This window comes from Aulonocara stuartgranti, assembly GCF_965226115.1.
Source record: "Aulonocara stuartgranti genome assembly, chromosome: 3".
Classification (NCBI taxonomy): Eukaryota; Metazoa; Chordata; class Actinopteri; order Cichliformes; family Cichlidae; genus Aulonocara; species Aulonocara stuartgranti.
This window is the reverse complement of record NC_138941.1, coordinates 69,886,287-69,904,878: the sequence shown is the minus strand read 5'-3', so window position 1 is coordinate 69,904,878 and position 18,592 is coordinate 69,886,287. Positions and strand designations below refer to the sequence as shown.

The 18,592-nt window shown below is 42.0% G+C and overlaps 1 protein-coding gene across 1 annotated transcript in view; it reads right to left on the bottom strand.

Annotated features, from left to right (window-relative positions):
* The window catches only part of LOC309693309 (hemicentin-2-like), a 1,543,010-nt gene that overhangs the window by 1,032,610 nt on the left and 491,808 nt on the right, over positions 1-18,592 (bottom strand). The window lies entirely within an intron of this gene.

The following is an 18,592-nucleotide window of genomic DNA, read 5'->3' as shown; positions in this document are numbered from 1 at the left end:
AACTTGGACTGTTTTTTGAAGCCTAAATAAAATGTGAATAAACTTTATAGATACATTTGAAACCAGCTACTCTGTGACTTTACACACTCACACAGTAACAGAGCTGATTCCTGATTGGAGCAGCACAGAGTTAGACTTCTTTTCTGGCTGTGGATTGGTTCGTCAGGATTTCCCCCTTTACAGGTTTAAAAACAATCTCTGTTTTTACATTTTTTGACCTCCTTCTTGTGTCTAAAGGTGAAGCAGCACCAGCCTCCTCTGATCCTCATGTTGTAGCTCTCTGTGTCCAGCAGGGGGCAGAACACCTCCAAACTGTGCCAGCAGCTCTCACTGTGAGCTCAGACGTTTGTGGACACTCAGTTTGTTTGAACATAGTAAATAATCAGAGCTTCTCAGACTGTTTATGGGGACACCACCTGCCCGAGGGTGTACTGTGTCAGAGAGGTGGTGTATGGTGCTGGGTGTAGTCTCTCTGCTGGTTCACAGTTTTTACTGAGGAGCTGTGTTCATGTCAGGAAGGTTTCGTCTGATCACTGTGGTGCAGTTTGGTTTACTCTGTTTCTGAGTGTTTGTAGGATCAGTCTCTGCAGGTCACCTGATACCTGGCAGTGAAGTGTTTATGAATCAGCTCCGTCAGATTGAATCCAACAGAATAACATGTAAAACACTCCAGGGCTTTTACTCTGAAACTTTCTCCAGAGCTGTCTGGAGTTTTCTTACATTAAAATATTCTGGGATTACCAGACTGTCCACATCATGTGTCCTACAAAACTTTCATCCACAAATATACCCTGACATTAAACCCAAATAGATCTGAGAGCGAGTCATTAGTATCAGTACTGTGTGTGTGTGTGTGTGTGTGTGTGTGTGTGTGTGTGTGTGTGTGTGTGTGTGTGTGTGAGAGAGATATTCAGGTAACTTACTGGGTTACTGCACATGCTCACACCTTTTCAGCACAACAGGTGCAGTTTGGTGTTTTACTGCCTCCTGCTGGAACAATGATGGCAGCTCTCAAGACTTTATTGGTTATTGTCATTTCGTGTTACACAGCCTGAAACGAAATACTGTTCCTCAGCAGCCTCTACAGTGCAATAACCAATATATTTTAAAAAGAATAAATACAGTTTAAAGGGAATAAGTTTAAAAAAGAGCAGCAAAAAAGGCATAAATAGCTTAAAATCTAAGTTCTAAAAAAACCTCCAGTTTTTATTAATATTTTATTATTTATCAAATTATTATAAACTAAAAATATTTTTTACGTGATAAACGACTTCAGTGCTTCGTCCATGACCTCCTGAAGGTAAAGGGCCCAAAGAGCCAATCAGCAGCTCTGAAACAGGAAATATGACTCATGGAGAAGTTCACAACAGTTTCAGCTGCCAATTGTACTCATCACCATGGAGACTGTCTCCATGGTGGAGGCAGAGTGACAGTGTTGTAGATGCTGCATTTTGAAGCCTCAGTGTTTATGTTGTGCCCTTAAACAGGGGAAATAGTGAGGAGAGGTGAAAGAGCGGCACAGACACGCAGCTCTCACTCTCACTCGTCTGTATTGAGTGAAGGAGGAAGCGCGCGAACCCACCTACTGGAGCCCTGAGGCATTAACAATGGATCGACGCACAATCAACCCAGGCAAAACTTTCACTACTTATCTCCCTCTATATTCCCACTGCATATTCTATTCGAAAACAGTCAAAGCAACAAATAAAACATTAATAAGGGCATGACATGAAATGTAAGGAACAGAGATGTACAACTTCAAAACTAATCAAATTTATGATCCACCACATTTATATTTTTGTTCACAGCCATGTACACATCAAACTCTCATCTTTCTGTCCAAAAACAAAACAAAAAGATTCCCTGTAAATTTGACCTTTTCCTTCAACTGTCCATTATAGCGTGGTCTTCCTACTTATCTTGACACAATACTCAGTCGCGTTGCCTGCTGCAAACTTAAAAGAAGTCTGACGAATGAAGTGACTGTGAGTGTGTCTGACGTCACGGTGTGTGTGAAAAGGTATCCAGCTGGGGCAGACATGATTCTGCAGGTCACCTGCCCAGTGGACAAAAAGAAATAAAATAGTTGTGTGGATGATATATGAATGATAATACGAAGAGTGTTTTGTGTCTCTCAGCCTGAAACAACTGTAATGCCACTTTCTGTTTTGGAGAAAGGACAGTTAAAAAAAGATGTGTGTTGTTTTAAGCAGTGATGAGAATAATGAAGATGTGATGAGAGAGCAACACAAAAGTATAAGTACAGGGATGATGCTCTTTACAGGAAGGGTCAGAGCAGACTCTACCTGCTGAGGCGGCTGAGGTCATTTGGAGTCCAGGGAGCGCTTTTAAAGACCTTCTATGACTCTGTGGTGGCATCTGTCATTTTTTACAGTGTGGTATGTTGGAGCAGCAGTTTATCTCCCGCCCCATGCATGTAGATGTTGCTGAACTGCAGAGCTGCTTCAGTGACAGACTGCTGCATCCTCGATGCATGAAGGAGTGTTTCCGCAGGTCCTTCCTCCCTGCAGCTGTCAGACTGTACAATCTGAACTGCTCCCAACAAACACAGATGTTTACATCAGCGCTGTATCGTGCACTGTTTTATCAACCGATTCACACTACAACCAGGGTTGCCTCTTATCTGTATTTAATTTTATTTAATTTAACAACAGTATGGTACTCAGTTTTTGGTAACCATTGTCCTTCATGTAAATATGTAAGAATTGTGTATGTTTCTGTTCTGTGTCATGTGTACTGTTTGTTTGTATATGTGTTTTCTTGCTGCTGTTACACCCAAGTTTCCCCTTGTGGGACAATTAAATTGATATAACAACACTCGTGGTAAAGTTGTGGACTGGAAGAATACCTGACCAAGATTATCTTGCAATGTTTTGCAGCCGCCAGTCAAGCCGGTAGATAAATGTCTGTGATTGTCGCAGGTGGCTGTGTGGCTGGCAGGAGCTCTTTCCTATCAGTTTGTCCCCACCTTCACCTATGGTCACGAGCTTTGGGTAATAACCAAAAGAATCCGATTCTGGATATGAACTGCAACTCTCTTTACATTGGCCTTTCCTCCACCCTTCTCGTTAGATTGCAGACTGTCCAGAATGCGGCGGCACGCCTTTTGACAGGTAGCAGGAAGTTTTCTTCCATCACTCCTGTTCTTGCTGGCTTGCACTGGCTTCCAATTAAATACCGTATTCAATTTAAAATATTACTTTTCACCTACAAAACCATTAATAACTTTGCGCCGAGCTACCTCAATGAGCTTCTCAGGTTACACACTCCTGTCAGAGCACTTAGCTCTGCTACCCAAATTCTTCTGGAGCAACCTCGTTCTCGGCTGAAGTCTCGCAGTGACCGCGCGTTTGCTGTAGCTGCCCCGGTCTTATGGAACAACCTTCCTGTCGCTATCCGGGCGTCTGACTCTATGCCACTGTTTAAATCACGGCTTAAGACTTATTTCTTTAATCTTGCCTTTCCACCCAGTTAACACTTGTGTGCGCTGGTACATTTTTTATGCTTGTGAACTACTTTTATATCTTATGATGGTTTTTATAATTGATACGTGCCAGGTCCTTTCTCTTTTCCCTCCCATCTCCCTTTTCCTATTTTATTTTTGTCAAGCACCTTGGTATACCCTTGTTTTTTTAGTGTGCTTTATAAATAAAGTTTATTTATTTATTTATTATTTGTTGCTGTTTAAGTTTGTCAATTTCAGACCTCTGTCTCTGAAGTTCAACGTTCTGCATTTCCAGGTCTTTCAGTTTTGCGACATGGTCTGACAGAAAAGAACATAAATAAGTCAATATGAATTTTATTTATCTGCATCATTTGAATCTTTTCATTTTTAGTAGGTTAGATTATTGAATAAATAATGAATAAATAATAAAAATAAAAAATTAATGAGAAACGTTAGTGATAGATTCATGAAGTGACATTGATATCTCTGTAACAGGGGCTCATATGAAGGTTTCCTCATGCTGTCATTTTTCTCACTACCTGACATCATACTCTACCTTTATTCTCTTGTTTTAAGGTCCTGATTTCCACTTTCTGTTCAGCCACTGAGGCAGTCAGCTCTCTGAGCACAGCATGGATTTCCTGTGGACAGGGTTGTTGGTTTGAAATCTGCTGGTCAAGAATTTCATTATCTGCCTCTGTCTGATTTGTGGAAACAGAGCAGACCAGAAGCAACAGCGAGAACTTCAGCGTGATCTCCATTCTGTCAGTGAAAACTCAACAGTATCTGTGTGTCATCTGCAAACCTGACTGACTTTTATATTACACAGTACAGAGGGGAGGTCACTGTAGCATTAGATTCAACCTTATTCTAGTGAATCAGTGACTAATGTAATCTTTATGACTTTCAGATGCAGTACAAGGAGAAGAACAAGTGAGTATCAATGATTGTCAACTGATAGTAAAACATGAGCATGTGTGTTTCCACCAACTGACCAGAGCTTAGAGGACAAATATCAAAATGTGTGCTCAGATACAGATGTTTAAGCAGCTGTGAAAGAACATATCTGGAAGTTTTTGGCACTGAGGAAGTAATTGCCTTTGATTATGGAATTCCTCTAATAACTCAGAGCAAAAATACTCTAAGCGACAAAATGTATAAAGTAATCTTTACAACTTTTACAAGGTACAAGACTACAAAGAGATAAACAAGTGAATGTCAATGATTATCAGCCGTTCATAAAATTAATCAGCACGTGTTGTTTTAGAAAATCCAATGTGAATGTAGGAACCATGAAGGTCACTGACATGGTATAACTTGAAGATGAACTTCTACTCTTCATGTGTAACATGACACTTGGTTGACCACCCTTCCCACTCCAGTTCAATAAACCACAGCTGTCCTTTTTTGTTTCTTTCTTCTCTGACCACTTAGGTGAGAAAGCTAGTGTTCAATGCTTTTCAGAGAATGAATTAATCTCTGACCCTTCCACTCCAAGCACTCCTCCAGATGCAGTGAACAATCTTATAAGCAATACAAGAGCATGCTGAAGAGTCTTGGTTGCTAAATACAGCAAAAGTATTCGGGCCCCTTGAATTTTTCCACATTTTGTCACATTACAGCCACAAACATGAATCAATTTTATTGGAATTCCACGTGAAAGACCAACACAAAGTGGTGACCACGTGAGAAGTGGAACGGAAATCATACATGATTCCAAACATTTTTTACAAATAACTGCAAAGTGGGGTGTGCGTAATTATTCAGCCCCCTTTGGTCTGAGTGCAGTCAGTTGCCCATAGACGTTGCCTGATGAGTGCTAATGACTAAATAGAGTGCACCTGTGTATAATCTAATGTCAGTACAAATACAGCTGCTCTGTGACGGCCTCAGAGGTTGTCTAAGAGAATATTGGGAGCAACAACACCATGAAGTCCAAAGAACACACCAGACAGGTCAGGGATAAAGTTATTGAGAAATTTAAAGCAGGCGTAAGCTACAAAAAGATTTCCCAAGCCTTGAACATCCCACGGAGCACTGTTCAAGCCATCATTCAGAAATGGAAGGCGTACGGCACAACTGTAAACCTACCAAGACAAGGCCGTCCACCTAAACTCACAGGCCGAACAAGGGGAGCGCTGATCAGAAATGCAGCCAAGAGGCCCATGGTGACTCTGGACGAGCTGCAGAGATCTACAGCTCAGGTGGGGGAATCTGTCCATAGGACAACTATTAGTCGTGCACTGCACAAAGTTGGCCTTTATGGAAGAGTGGCAAGAAGAAAGCCATTGTTAACAGCAAACCATAAGAAGTCCCGTTTGCAGTTTGCTACAAGCCATGTAGGGGACACAGCAAACATGTGGGGGACACAGCAAACATGTAGGGGACACAGCAAACATGTGGGGGACACAGCAAACATGTGGGGGACACAGCAAACATGTGGGGGACACAGCAAACATGTAGGGGACACAGCAAACATGTAGGGGACACAGCAAACATGTGGAAGAAGGTGCTCTGGTCAGATGAGACCAAAATGTAACTTTTTGGCCAAAATGCAAAACACTATGTGTGGCGGAAAACTAACACTGCACATCACTCTGAACACACCATCCCCACTGTCAGATATGGTGGTGGCAGCATCATGCTCTGGGGGTGCTTCTCTTCAGCAGGGACAGGAAGCTGGTCAGAGTTGATGGGAAGATGGATGGAGCCAAATACAGGGCAATCTTGGAAGAAAACCTCTTGGAGTCTGCAAAAGACTTGAGACTGGGGCGGAGGTTCACCTTCCAGCAGGACAACGACCCTAAACATAAAGCCAGGGCAACAATGGAATGGTTTAAAACAAAACATATCCATGTGTTAGAATGGCCCAGTCAAAGTCCAGATCTAAATCCAATCGAGAATCTGTGGCAAGATCTGAAAACTGCTGATCACAAACGCTGTCCATCTAATCTGACTGAGCTGGAGCTGTTTTGCAAAGAAGAATGGGCAAAGATTTCAGTCTGTAGATGTGCAAAGCTGGTAGAGACAGACCCTAAAAGACTGGCAGCGGTAATTGCAGCAAAAGGTGGTTCTACAAAGTATTGACTCAGGGGGCTGAATAATTATGCACACCCCACTTTGCAGTTATTTATTTGTAAAAAATGTTTGGAATCATGTATGATTTTCGTTCCACTTCTCACGTGTGCACCACTTTGTGTTGGTCTTTCACGTGGAATTCCAATAAAATTCTGTCTGGACAATGTCATATCATGAGTAATAATTAAAAATAATCCATATACATAAAACAAACACATGCACACACACACAGTGACATTTTAGACCTTCAGAATACTGTATATACTTTGGGCATCTCGGTGCTGATCCAGAATCCTTACATTATTATTTATTACTAGAGCTACAATAATAAAGCAATGAGGAGGGGGAAGTAATAAATATGAAATAATGTATTTATGATGATTCCATTTGTTTCACTATCCACTCTGTGCAGGGCAAAGCTTATTACATGTTTAAACTGTAGAGATACAATAATTTTACTGCTGTAAAATCCAAATTTTGTCTTATTTAAAATATAAATCTAATATAATCTGCTTCTTAATTCTTAATGTATGTTCTTTAAAATACAGTGTGGCGTGGGTGTGGTCTCTGGCCAGCTGCAGAGGAGGGGTGACGCAGTGAGCTCCCGGGGCGGTGCAGGGGCGGGGTGAACAGGTGTGCTGGGATCTGACAGTGATTGTGTCTCTTTATATGTTGGCAGTGACAGTCGGAGGAGGAGGGCGGACATGACAGCAGAGAGAGAGCGGGAGTGTCTGTGTCCCTGTACAAACGCACAGTATTAAATAAAAGTTCGGCTGTCGTCAAATTCGCTCCAGCTTATATTTCTTGGGTCCAACGTTACATACAGCTTGTGTTTTTTAATATATCATAATTATAATAATGCATAATTATGTGGACATGCATATTAGATCGTTTTTTAGTGGAATATAATCCCTCCAGAAAGGCAGGAAAAGCTATGTAACTTGCTTTAAAACTAAATATGTTCCCTAAAACGGTGACAGAGCTACAGACCCATGACAGCCTTACACAGGTAGCCAGCAGCTATGACCAGCACTACTTGTGCAGTTAATAAAAGGACAGGTAATGTTTGTCGCCCTGTTGCACACACAGCACGCTCATTTGTTTCAGTTCATCAGTTGCAACAAGACAACTTACCAACGTGTACGTAATAAGCTGATACTCCTGGGTGCTACACACTACAGTGTACGCTGTACACCTACTTACTGGTTGTGTCGCATCAGTCTGTGTCTCTGAGTTAACTTGTGTTTCTCCTACAGCTCCGGACCGCTAAAAATGCGCGTGCTCTTTGTGAGCTCGTTCCCGGCTCGTAACCAGCGCGTTCTGCCGTCGAGGGCGATCATTGGTTAAATGTGATCATGTGACTGATGCAAGCCAGATCCTTTTATTTAGCAAAACTATGATTAATAGTTAAATATTATTGTTGAGGGGCACAGACAAGACTCCGCAAAAAAATTTTAAAAGTTGCCTCAACAAAAGGGCACTCTGGGCACCCATCAGGAAAGGGGCGGGTGCTCAAGCCCCTCCAGCCCCCCCCCCCCCCTGCACGTGCCTGCTGTTACACCATCGTAGGTTATACAGGCACTGATCCAATAGGTGTTTTGGCAGCCATCTGCTGTGACTGGTTGGGGGTGACGGAAAAGAGACGAGGGCAGATGGCGACAGGATAAAAGACACACATCAGGAAGAGACAAAGTTTATTACTCCTACTGATTAAATATCACAAACAACAGCCAATACAAACTAAACAACAAGCTAACAGGGGTGCTGCAGTCTTGGAATAAAACTGCAGAGATGATCAGTCTATGAAACCAAAGGTGCGTTTTATATTGGGAGAAGTACCAAAAAATGTAAATAATGGGATATAAACTTGGCACTAGGACAAGCAAATGATTTTAAACTGGGCAGGAAAAATAAGATGCTTTTGAGTGGAGTCTCATGGGTCCCCCAAATATTTGTATCTTTACAAAAAATAATAATAACCAAAGCGCAAAAAAAGAGTAATATTTGGCATAATTAAAACTTGCCTACTAAGAATGACATAAAAATTACATAAAGTAGCACAAACACTTTAATATGCCACGGGTAAATTGAGCTGTGGCATTTTTCCTTTTTAAATCCGCCTTTTTTCTGAGCTAATTGAAAGCTGTTTAGAGATCCGTGGTTCTTTCACAGAAAATGATGCATTACTGTAAACTGAACACAATATAAAGTATTTAAAATGAGTTAAGCTTTACACATGTGCCGCAGTGACATTACTGCAGGTGTGATTCACTGACAATCACTTCCTCACTGAATGTTTCAGTGGTGCAGTTGCTCGGGCCTCTGAATCTCTGTTTTTTTGTATTTACCTGCTGCTGATGCTCCTCATGCTTACCTCTGGTCTTACCTTTGCTTCTTCCCCTCTGCTTGGATCTTCACCCATGTGCCTGTTGGACTGTCCTCTCCTCTGTAAACTCAGAGACCTCCTTGCCCTCCCCATTACACATTCTGGCTAAACTTGATAAAAAAAATACTGTAAACCAATGTGTCCTGCATTTGAGTCCAATTATCATGAACATAATTTCTCTCTTTTTAGTTAATAGATCAGATTGTGTGCTTTATAACATGTTTCCTTTATTTGCCTTTTCTTTCTGTGGTCATGTTAAAAAGCAGAGTGTAGTATATTGTTAGAGAATTGAGCCTGTCCACAGTAAAATAGTCACTTCTTTAAACTTAGTCCAAAATGGTGAGAAGAACCTTAACCTCACCTCAGAGTCTGACCTTAAACAACATTCAGTGTTCTGTTCTTCTTTCTGCTTTGTCCTCTCTTGTTTTCATCCATGTTTCTAGAGTTACATTTATTTATACTTTGTGTCGGCTCAGTGATTTATTTTTCTGTCTGCAGGTAGAAAAATCATTGACGTTTGCAGATGACACAGATGCTGTTATGTTTTCAGTGACTGAATGGAGATCATTGCAGTTTTCTTTGTTCTTTTTCCACAGATCAGACCACGAGCAGACTGCACTCCAACAACCCCGTCCACACTACATTTGACTGGTACTCACACTGCCCTTGAACATAAACTAAACAACATGTTGATTCCACCATGTTAGAAGATTTATAGAACTATCATATCATCCCCTTTATGCCTCCGTACTTAAGTAAGTACTTAAGTAAGTAAGTACTCATTCACCCCTCTTTCTGTCATGGTATAAAAAGCTCAGGTTTGCACAGACACACATACTACATCTGAAAAGAAGATCCAAGGTAAAGTGTTGGGTCGGGTAGTGAGACTATGCTTAATGGTAATTTGTGACATGACAATATTGCTGTAATTTCCAGAGAAATTGATGGCGGAAGGAAGAAGATCTTGCACAGTTCATTTTGCACTTGCATTAGAGCATGAAGCAAAGGTGGAGAGTCAGAAGACTGAAACTGACCAGTTGAAACAACAGCAGTTTTTTTTAATCATACGCACTGGACTCTAAACTAAAAAGTGATTATTAAATGTGAAAAAATGTAAAATTGCTGTACTGCATGGTAATTGGTTTGTTTCAGTGTCATGGAGCTGCAGATGTTTTAGAACATAAATCCTGAAAAATGGAACCAAAACCACCCCAAAAAAATTATATATATATATATATATATATAAATATAATTTTTTAGGGGTGCAACGATACACAAAATTCACGGTTCGGTTCGATACTTTGGTGTCACGGTTCGATATTTTTTCGATACAAAAAATGTTCATGCATTTTTAATTTGTCATTTATTAAAATTATAAATATATATTTTAACTCAAAAGTACAGTTTTTAAATTTAACCCTAACCCTTGTGCGTGTTTTTTATTTTGACAGCGAATGCGCACCTGCGGACCACTTATGTGCAGCCCTGGTTATTTAGCTCGTCATATTGCAGCCACAGAAATTCTTTTGTCCATGAAACCATAAAGCTGCACTTTCTTTTTGCCTCATAGTCTGATTTGTCATAACTTCTCCGTTTTCTGGTAAGCTTTTCTTTGGCTGTCACTTCTTCACCCTGACCTGTCTTATTTGGCTCAGCAGAACTGAAATATAAATCCTGCTGCTTTTACACACGCACTCACATAAGCTCAGCGATTCTCTGCGCGATCAACCTCTCACATGTTTAAGCTTGCTGCGGGAGATTTCACTTGTCATGTTTGCATAGTAAGCTAACGATTAATAAGACGATGTCAGAGGAATTGGTGCACAAATTATCATCACTCACAGATCAGTGCTGTCGCTCTCTATACACAGTTCGCACGATTGCAAAGTGAAAGCAAAAAAACAAGCGCAAATTCAAACGCGACTTCAATATGTCACATATTGACAGTGGCTCACCGATGCCAATGACATAATTACCCAGCTACATTTCTGAAAGAATGCAAAAGCATTGACATATATTTTTCCTACAATAGCCCGACGGGCAGGGAAGAGATAGATTTTGGTAGCCCGACTGAAAAAATCGCTAGCTCCGGGACGTCGGGCTAGCGATATTGCAAGCCCTGTATCTGATTGAGGAATCACTCATCTTTGGAAAAGAGAGTTTATTACAGAGAAATGGCTCTTTCCAAAATAAAAGCTATACTATCCGCTTCTTCTGGGCTATATTCTCAGCAGCATAAGGAGAATCATGTGCTAACAGCTGTCTAAATGACTCGGCTAAAGTTAGTAGCATGCTTGCTTTTTTTTGTCTGCTTCCACTTGTCTTTGCACTAGGATGATGTCGGCGTAAATGTGCAGTCATATTCGCTGTGTTCCCACTAGTGCTTTCAGGTTAATCTCGTTGAAATGACCTTAACGCCACAACACGGCAAATCTCCGTTAACGAGCTACCGCCGATCGCCCCGTGCATGGGGCTAGACGGCCAACACGTTAACGAGCTAACTGCGCTAACACACTAGTTCCCACCCATGTAATTGAGCATTGCATGGAACATCCAACATACTGTTTTACTTTAGTCCATGACTCGCTTACCTTCAGGGTCATACGTCACATGAAAACCAAAATAATTCCAAACGCCAGATCTGAATGAGGTTCAATTTGCCTGTTGCAAGTAGAGCTTAACTTCTGTCTCGCTAGCTTGCCCTGCGCTCTTCCTTCTGACGATGCTGTCTGTGTTGAGCGCTCAGTGGATCTGCGCTCGACAGTGCAGCCTAGGCGGAGTAGTCGAACACAGATTCACTGAGCGCTCAACACAGACAGCATCGTCAGAAGGAAAATTGATAAAATAAATTACAAATGTTGTATTGTTCGATACATATGCGTACCGAACCGAAAGCACTGTATCGAACGGTTCAATATCGATACGAATATCGTTGCACCCCTAATATATATATATATATTAGGGGTGCAACGATACACAAAATTCACGGTTCGGTTCGATACTTTGGTGTCACGGTTCGATATTTTTTCGATACAAAAAAATGTTCATGCCTTTTTAATTTGTCATTTATTAAAATTATAAATATATATTTTAACTCAAACGTGCAGTTTTTAGATTTAATGTTGCTGAAACAACAAAGGGATAAAATAAATCTATCTGATCAAGAAATCACTCATCTTTGGAAAAGAGAGTTTATTACAGAGAAATGGCTCTTTCCAAAATAAAAGCTATACTATACGCTTCTTCTGGGCTATATTCTCAGCAGCATATTAAACATATCAGGTCCCCATAAGGAGAATCATGTGCTAACGGCTGTCTAAATGACTCGGGTAAAGTTTGTAGCATGCGTGCTTGTTGTTTTTGTCTGCTTCCACTTGTCTTTGCACTAGGATGATGTCGGCGTCAATGTGCAGTCATATTCGTTGTGTTCTCACTAGTGCTGTCAGCGTTAATCTCGTTGAAATGACCTTAACGCCACAACACGGCAAATCTCCGTTAACGAGCTACAGCGGATTGCCCCGTGCGTGGGGCTGGATGGCGTCAACACGTTAACAAGCAAACTGCGCTTCACCTCTTCAGTTCTGAAAGCTGATGGAGAGTCTCGGGTGTTTAACTCCCAGTGAGGTTGTGATGCTGGCGGAGGTCCTGAGAGTGGATGACCCACCCTGCTGTCAACTGAGTTACTGAGGTCACATGGGTCAATGTGTGAGGGGGGGGGGGGGGGGGGTGAATGGCCCGGAAGTGATCCCAGGACTATGTTATAGGTAGCCAACACTTTTTCCATGTTTGAACTTAATGTGACCACTAGAGGGAGGTATGTGCCTCTTAGTGCCATAAGCCAGCTGTGCAGCAGGCAGGTTGTTTGGCTTCATTTTTGCACAATGGGAGGAGGCGCTGTCGCGTCGTCCATGTTTTCTACAGTCATTGATTTGGACACAGCCAATGTGTTTAGTTTTACTCTTCCCCATGTGATGTCATTATGTCCATTTGTGTCAGCTTTTTTCCCAGGTGCCTCCACTTCCCCATCACCTCATATGTGTATGTAAGTCTTCTGTCTCCCTTTGTTCATTGTTGCTTCGTCTGTGTTCCCACCCCCATGTCCTCATAGTCACAGAGTCATAGTGTGCGTCATAGTGCCCTCATATTATCACAGTATGTCATAGTTGTTCATAGGTTTCTTAGTTCTCCTGTCACCAGCCAAATAAAGGCTCGCTTTTGGTTTCAAGTTCCATCTCTCTGCCTATGTCTGTTCGTGGGTCGTCTACATACACTCCACAACCGAGACAGGAGAGGAACCTGATAACAGCTGAACGTTCTTTTGTTCACACGGAAAATAGGTGTGAAAGGCAAAATTATAAATTGTTTCTAAAAAAAATTAAATAAAGCTGTTTTATTAAATGAATATATACATAATGCAAATGTGCTCATAAATGAGTTGACTCTGTGTTTTCAGAGTTAACAGATTCATTCAGCGATATTGTCTGGATCTGAAATATTGCAGGTACACGCAGAGTGCAGAGGATTTTTACACATACACTGATAATTGTTTTCTATAAGTCTCTGGGTCAGGAAGTCCAAACATGACGTCCTGAACTGGGCCTTAGAATAAGCTGAAGGATAACATTAGATAATCAAGGCAGGATGTGTTTTTGTGTCCATGTGTTTCTGATTCCAGGAGGAGCAGATACCAGGGGAGGTCGGATGTGGACGGGGAGGATTCGCAGCAGACTGCCACGTTGGATTTGGGAGAAGATAATAATATTTTGTCATTGTCAAAGTATAAAAGCTGTACAGCCCATTTCAGGGTTAGGGTTGGGGTCAAAGTGAAACTAGAAATATTTAGAATCACAATGAGTTCAAAGCGTGAGGAGGTCTGATGTTCCAACAGTGTTCAGGATGAGAATTATTACCTGCAATGCTCCAGTTTGACCTCATGGTGGCAGTGCCGTCTCACTGTTATAATGGCTACACTCAGACTACAGGAGAGAACAAGAGGCTGTACTAAAACTCTGATGTTTTATCGTGTGTTTATGACATCATGCTGACGTCAGCCTGATAATACCTGTTGATTCAACTAAACAGCCAAGGTTTCCAAGGTTCTTAAATGAACCACAAACTACAGGGTAAGAGTGAGCTGCTGAAAGTCAGATCTGTTCTTCAAAGCAGACTTTCAGCTTTATTACAAACTAAGAGTCGGATCAGCACAAATACTGACACAGAGATGGCTGCTGGCACTGCGCTGCTCTGCTGCACTTTGCTGTTTGTCCTTGTCTTCGTCTCGGCAGGTGAGATTGAACTAAACTGAGGTTCTCTCTGAGATAACAAGAAGTACAGGAGGATTATTTTCATCTGGATTCAGTTTGTCTGTGTGTGAAGGAGACACCAGGCTGGGTGGACACTTAACATCTGTAATCCAGCTGTGACAGAGACAAAGAAGTGTAATGTGTGTGTCAGTGTGATGTGTTGTAGTGTCAGGAGTCAGGATGCAGCTACAAAGCTTCTTGTTCAGTGTATACAAACAGCTGTAGCTCCATAAAGGCAGCATGCAGAGACTCACAGTGTCTTATAATGAGAGGCTGCTTTCTCTCACACATTATGTTCACTTATTATCAGCACATGTTGTTGTTCTGTGGAAGCTAACATCTTGTAGTTTCTGACACTTTGCATGTTTAGCATGAGGCTAAAATTCCCCCTCAGTGGGTCACTGGTGACCTGCTGGATGTTCAGAGGTTCATTAAATCCAACATGACTAAAAACTCAAATGTCAAAGTGTTGTTTCCTCTTTCAGAGCAGAAAACCATCACAGCTGAGTCTGGACAGGACGTCACTCTGACATGTCGAGCTCCAAACAACAACATTAGAGTAATAAAGTGGGAGAGATTTGACCTGGGAGATGATTATGTGCTTTTGTACCAGGATGGTCTCCCTGATTCAACACACCAGCATCCATCTTTTAAGAACCGGGTGGATCTGCAGGACAGACAGATGAAGGATGGAGACGTGTCTTTGATTCTGAAGGATGTGACAGTTCATGACGCTGGAGCATACGAGTGTCGTTTCCTCATGGAAGAAACTCGCTCATGGAAGTCCATCAGCAGCCTCAACCTGATTGTTACAGGTGAGTGAGTAGAGTTGAGTGTGTGTGTGATCAGAGGTGAAGCTGCTTCCTGGTTGTTGATGTGTGTTTGTTGTATGGATGAGCTGGTGGATGTCAGAGGTAGACAGATGTTTCTTCAGCTGTTGTCTTTGTGGCTGGTAGTCTAGAGTTGTAGAGCAGCATTGTTTGGTTAGAGCAGAAACAAAGACATTTATGAATCCGTCTCTTCTTCTCTTGCTCTCTAACTCGTCTGTAAACATGTGTGGGGAAGCTCAATGTTAAAGCCTACAGCTGGAGGGGGAGGGGAGGGGTGAAGCTGGTGGTGAGTCTGTGAAAGTGAATCACAGTCAACTACAGCCCCTTAAATTGCCTTATTACACAATGCTGAGAAAGCATTCGAACGGGTGGAGTGGGATTATCTGTTTTATACTCTAAATAAATTTGGATTTGGCCCTAATTTCATTTCATGGATTCAGTTACTTGACTCCTCACCTATGGCACGTGTTAGAACAAATTTGTTATTCTCTTCTTATTTCCCACTTCTCCGTGGTACGAGACAAGGATGTCCCTTATCCCCTCTCCTTTTGCGTTATCAATTGAACCATTGGCGATTAAAGCCAAGCTGACATCTGACAGTTGCATTAAGGGCATCTTCAGAGCTGACCAGGAGCACAAAATATCCGTATATGCTGACGATCTCCTGCTGTATATGTCAGAGCCTTTATAACACTGAATAAGCATATCTGTAACCAACTTTAAGGTATAAAGGTGAATTACAGCGCAATAATTACTTGGGCTCGTAATAAGACCCTGGCCAGAATCAGAAGACACCAAATTCGTATGGAGCCAAAGTATTGAGCAGCAATAATGACCTGGACACAATGTTAACTTTTGAGTAGCCACTCTTGTATTGTTACAAAGTATAACAGGTATTTGTCCAATTTGTACAGATAAAGTATAAAATAAAATAAATAGTGTGCACACTCAACAAAATAAAAGTACTCGTTGGGGCCCTTTAAGAATTTAGAGTTAAGCTGGCGATAGCCAACTTCAAAGGTCCTTGTGAATGTAACTGGAATGTATGAGTGTGTGGTGTGTATCTTCTTTGGGGTAGATCGTCCTCAAAGTGGTTGGCTCGCCATCTATCACAACCAGAATATCGTCCTGGTCCTTGGACTTTTCCGTCCTCTCCAAAAAACCTGACCTATAATCCAGGTCATAAAATGTACATTCTAATCAGTCTGTTTCAGATGCATTGTTTAAGGTTAAAATACAAAATCAAAATATTGCATCACCTCATATTCATTGCATCAACATCTTAAATCTTATCAAATCTCACAGTTCTGTTGTACAACATTCAATTTTCAAGCATATCAAATATGAGAACTAAACATCTAAGTTGCTCAAATATTTCTCTATTCATGTAAACATTAATTAAACAATACTTATGGTAAGTAACCATTGACACTCAAAATACAATACACCATAACAAATTCAGAACTATGTGCAAATAAGCAACAAAATATACATGTGAGTTCAGTTCAGAGGCATTAAAGCAGTGTGCTTAATTTCTCCACACTATAGGCCTATTCGTGAGAGAGAAATGCACTAAAAATTACCCTCTAGATTACTTTAAACTCACAGTGAACTGACAAAATTTAGCTTTAGAGCAGCTAAGAACATGTTGCTCACCGTTGCTCTGTTTCACAAAAGCCCAACACACACTGGCGTTGGAATTGCAGCAGCTCTCCGGATGAAAGGTGAGTGGTTAGCCTGTGAGACACCGAGCTAGCATTAGCATGATCGCGACGGTAAGTCTCTACAAGTTTTTTCCATCAGAATAACACTCGTCTTACCGACGTTGCCTCTCTCCTTCATCCAGCCACTCGACTCCGGACTTCCAGCAGGTAAGTAGGCTGGTTTTCCTTCCTCTCAATCCTGAGTTTTCCTCTCTTTTGTCCGTGGATTTCTCGGTTTGAGTAGTAGATGCCTCCACTCCTCTTGCTGAGATGAGAAAAAACCCGGGAGCACCATGCACCTCCACCTCACTTCCTGGCTGACAGGGTCAATGCGGCCTGGGTAGGCTCTGATTGGTTGCTGAGCTAGGTGCCCTCACGTGGGGTGAACTGAGAGGTGCATTCAATGGTCATAGGAAATACGACGCTTGTTGATGTGGACAGTTAATATAAAGAGAATAAGTATGATATTTTTCATCTGGGCTACACCCTCCCCTCCTGAACTCATGCACGTCCCTGTGCATGGTAGACAGTTAAATGATGATTATTTGACGGGTCAAGGAAGAGGGCGAAGCAGGCTCTTCACCATCACTGATGACATCGGCCCAAGCTGAAGACAGTCCTTGCAAGAATGATTTTGCTGCAGTGATCAGAGGATTGCCTAGCTCCGTATAGTCAAGCCGTCGTGGCGGACGACGGTTTCTCTCAGATCTCCTTACAGAATCATTTGTATCCATGTTTTCCCTTGTATCCACTGGGACTATCTCCTCCACTCTCTCCTCAGAATTCGCACCTCTGGTGCCAGCCTCCTGAAATGGAAGTTGCCTTTCTTGGACGTCTGGGTCATCAACAGGTGAGTCAGTTTCAGTTAAGGTTATTTCATCCACTTGTTCGGTCGGTGTGACTCCATTGGTAGATAAGTACTCAGTATCATCTGTAGTACTGTTAGGCATATCAGGTATGTTGCCAAAATCAGATTGGCTGTCAAAAACAGGTGGGTTGTCAATATCAGGAACATTTACAGGACTCTCACTCACTGTGTGGACAGGGGAACTCAACCAAACAGGAATGAGCAAATCATCTTCTTCGTCTGAGGAGTTCTCTTCCTCTAGCGCTGGATTTGCACGGGTTCTTGGCCTGCGTGACACTGGCTTCTGTACATGCTCACTGCTTTCCTCCACAGGTAGGTAGCCACATGGTAGCAACAGATCCCGGTGTAGTGTTCTTAGGGGACCATCTTTGTTTTCAGGCTTAACTGTATATACTGGGAGGTTGCCTGCCCTTCTCACCACTACATGCACAGTGTGTTCCCACTTGTCTGAAATCTTATGTTTGCCCCGGATACGGACATTCCTGACCAATACCCGATCTCCAGCTTCCAAGTCTGATGCAGTTACATGTCTGTCAAACCTCATTTTGTTCTTGTGAGCCATCTTTGCAGCCTTGTCCATAGCTAACTTGTAGCTTTCTTTGAGACGTGACTTGAGTTTTTGCACATATTCAGAGTGAGATGAGTGTTGTTCCTCTTGCACTGGCAGGTTGAATGCAAGGTCAACTGGCAACCGAGGTTGGCGTCCGAACATCAGTTCGTACGGGGAGAAACCAGTCACTTCATTCCTGGTGCAGTTATAAGCATGGACCAGGGGTCTTACATGGTCACGCCAACAGGACTTATCTTGATCACGGAGAGTTCCCAACATATCAAGCAAGGTACGATTAAATCGTTCCACAGGATTGCCCCTAGGATGGTATGGGGTTGTCCTCACCTTGTGGATACCAGCCACCTGACAGAGCTCCTTGATTGTGCGGGACTCGAAATCTGGACCCTG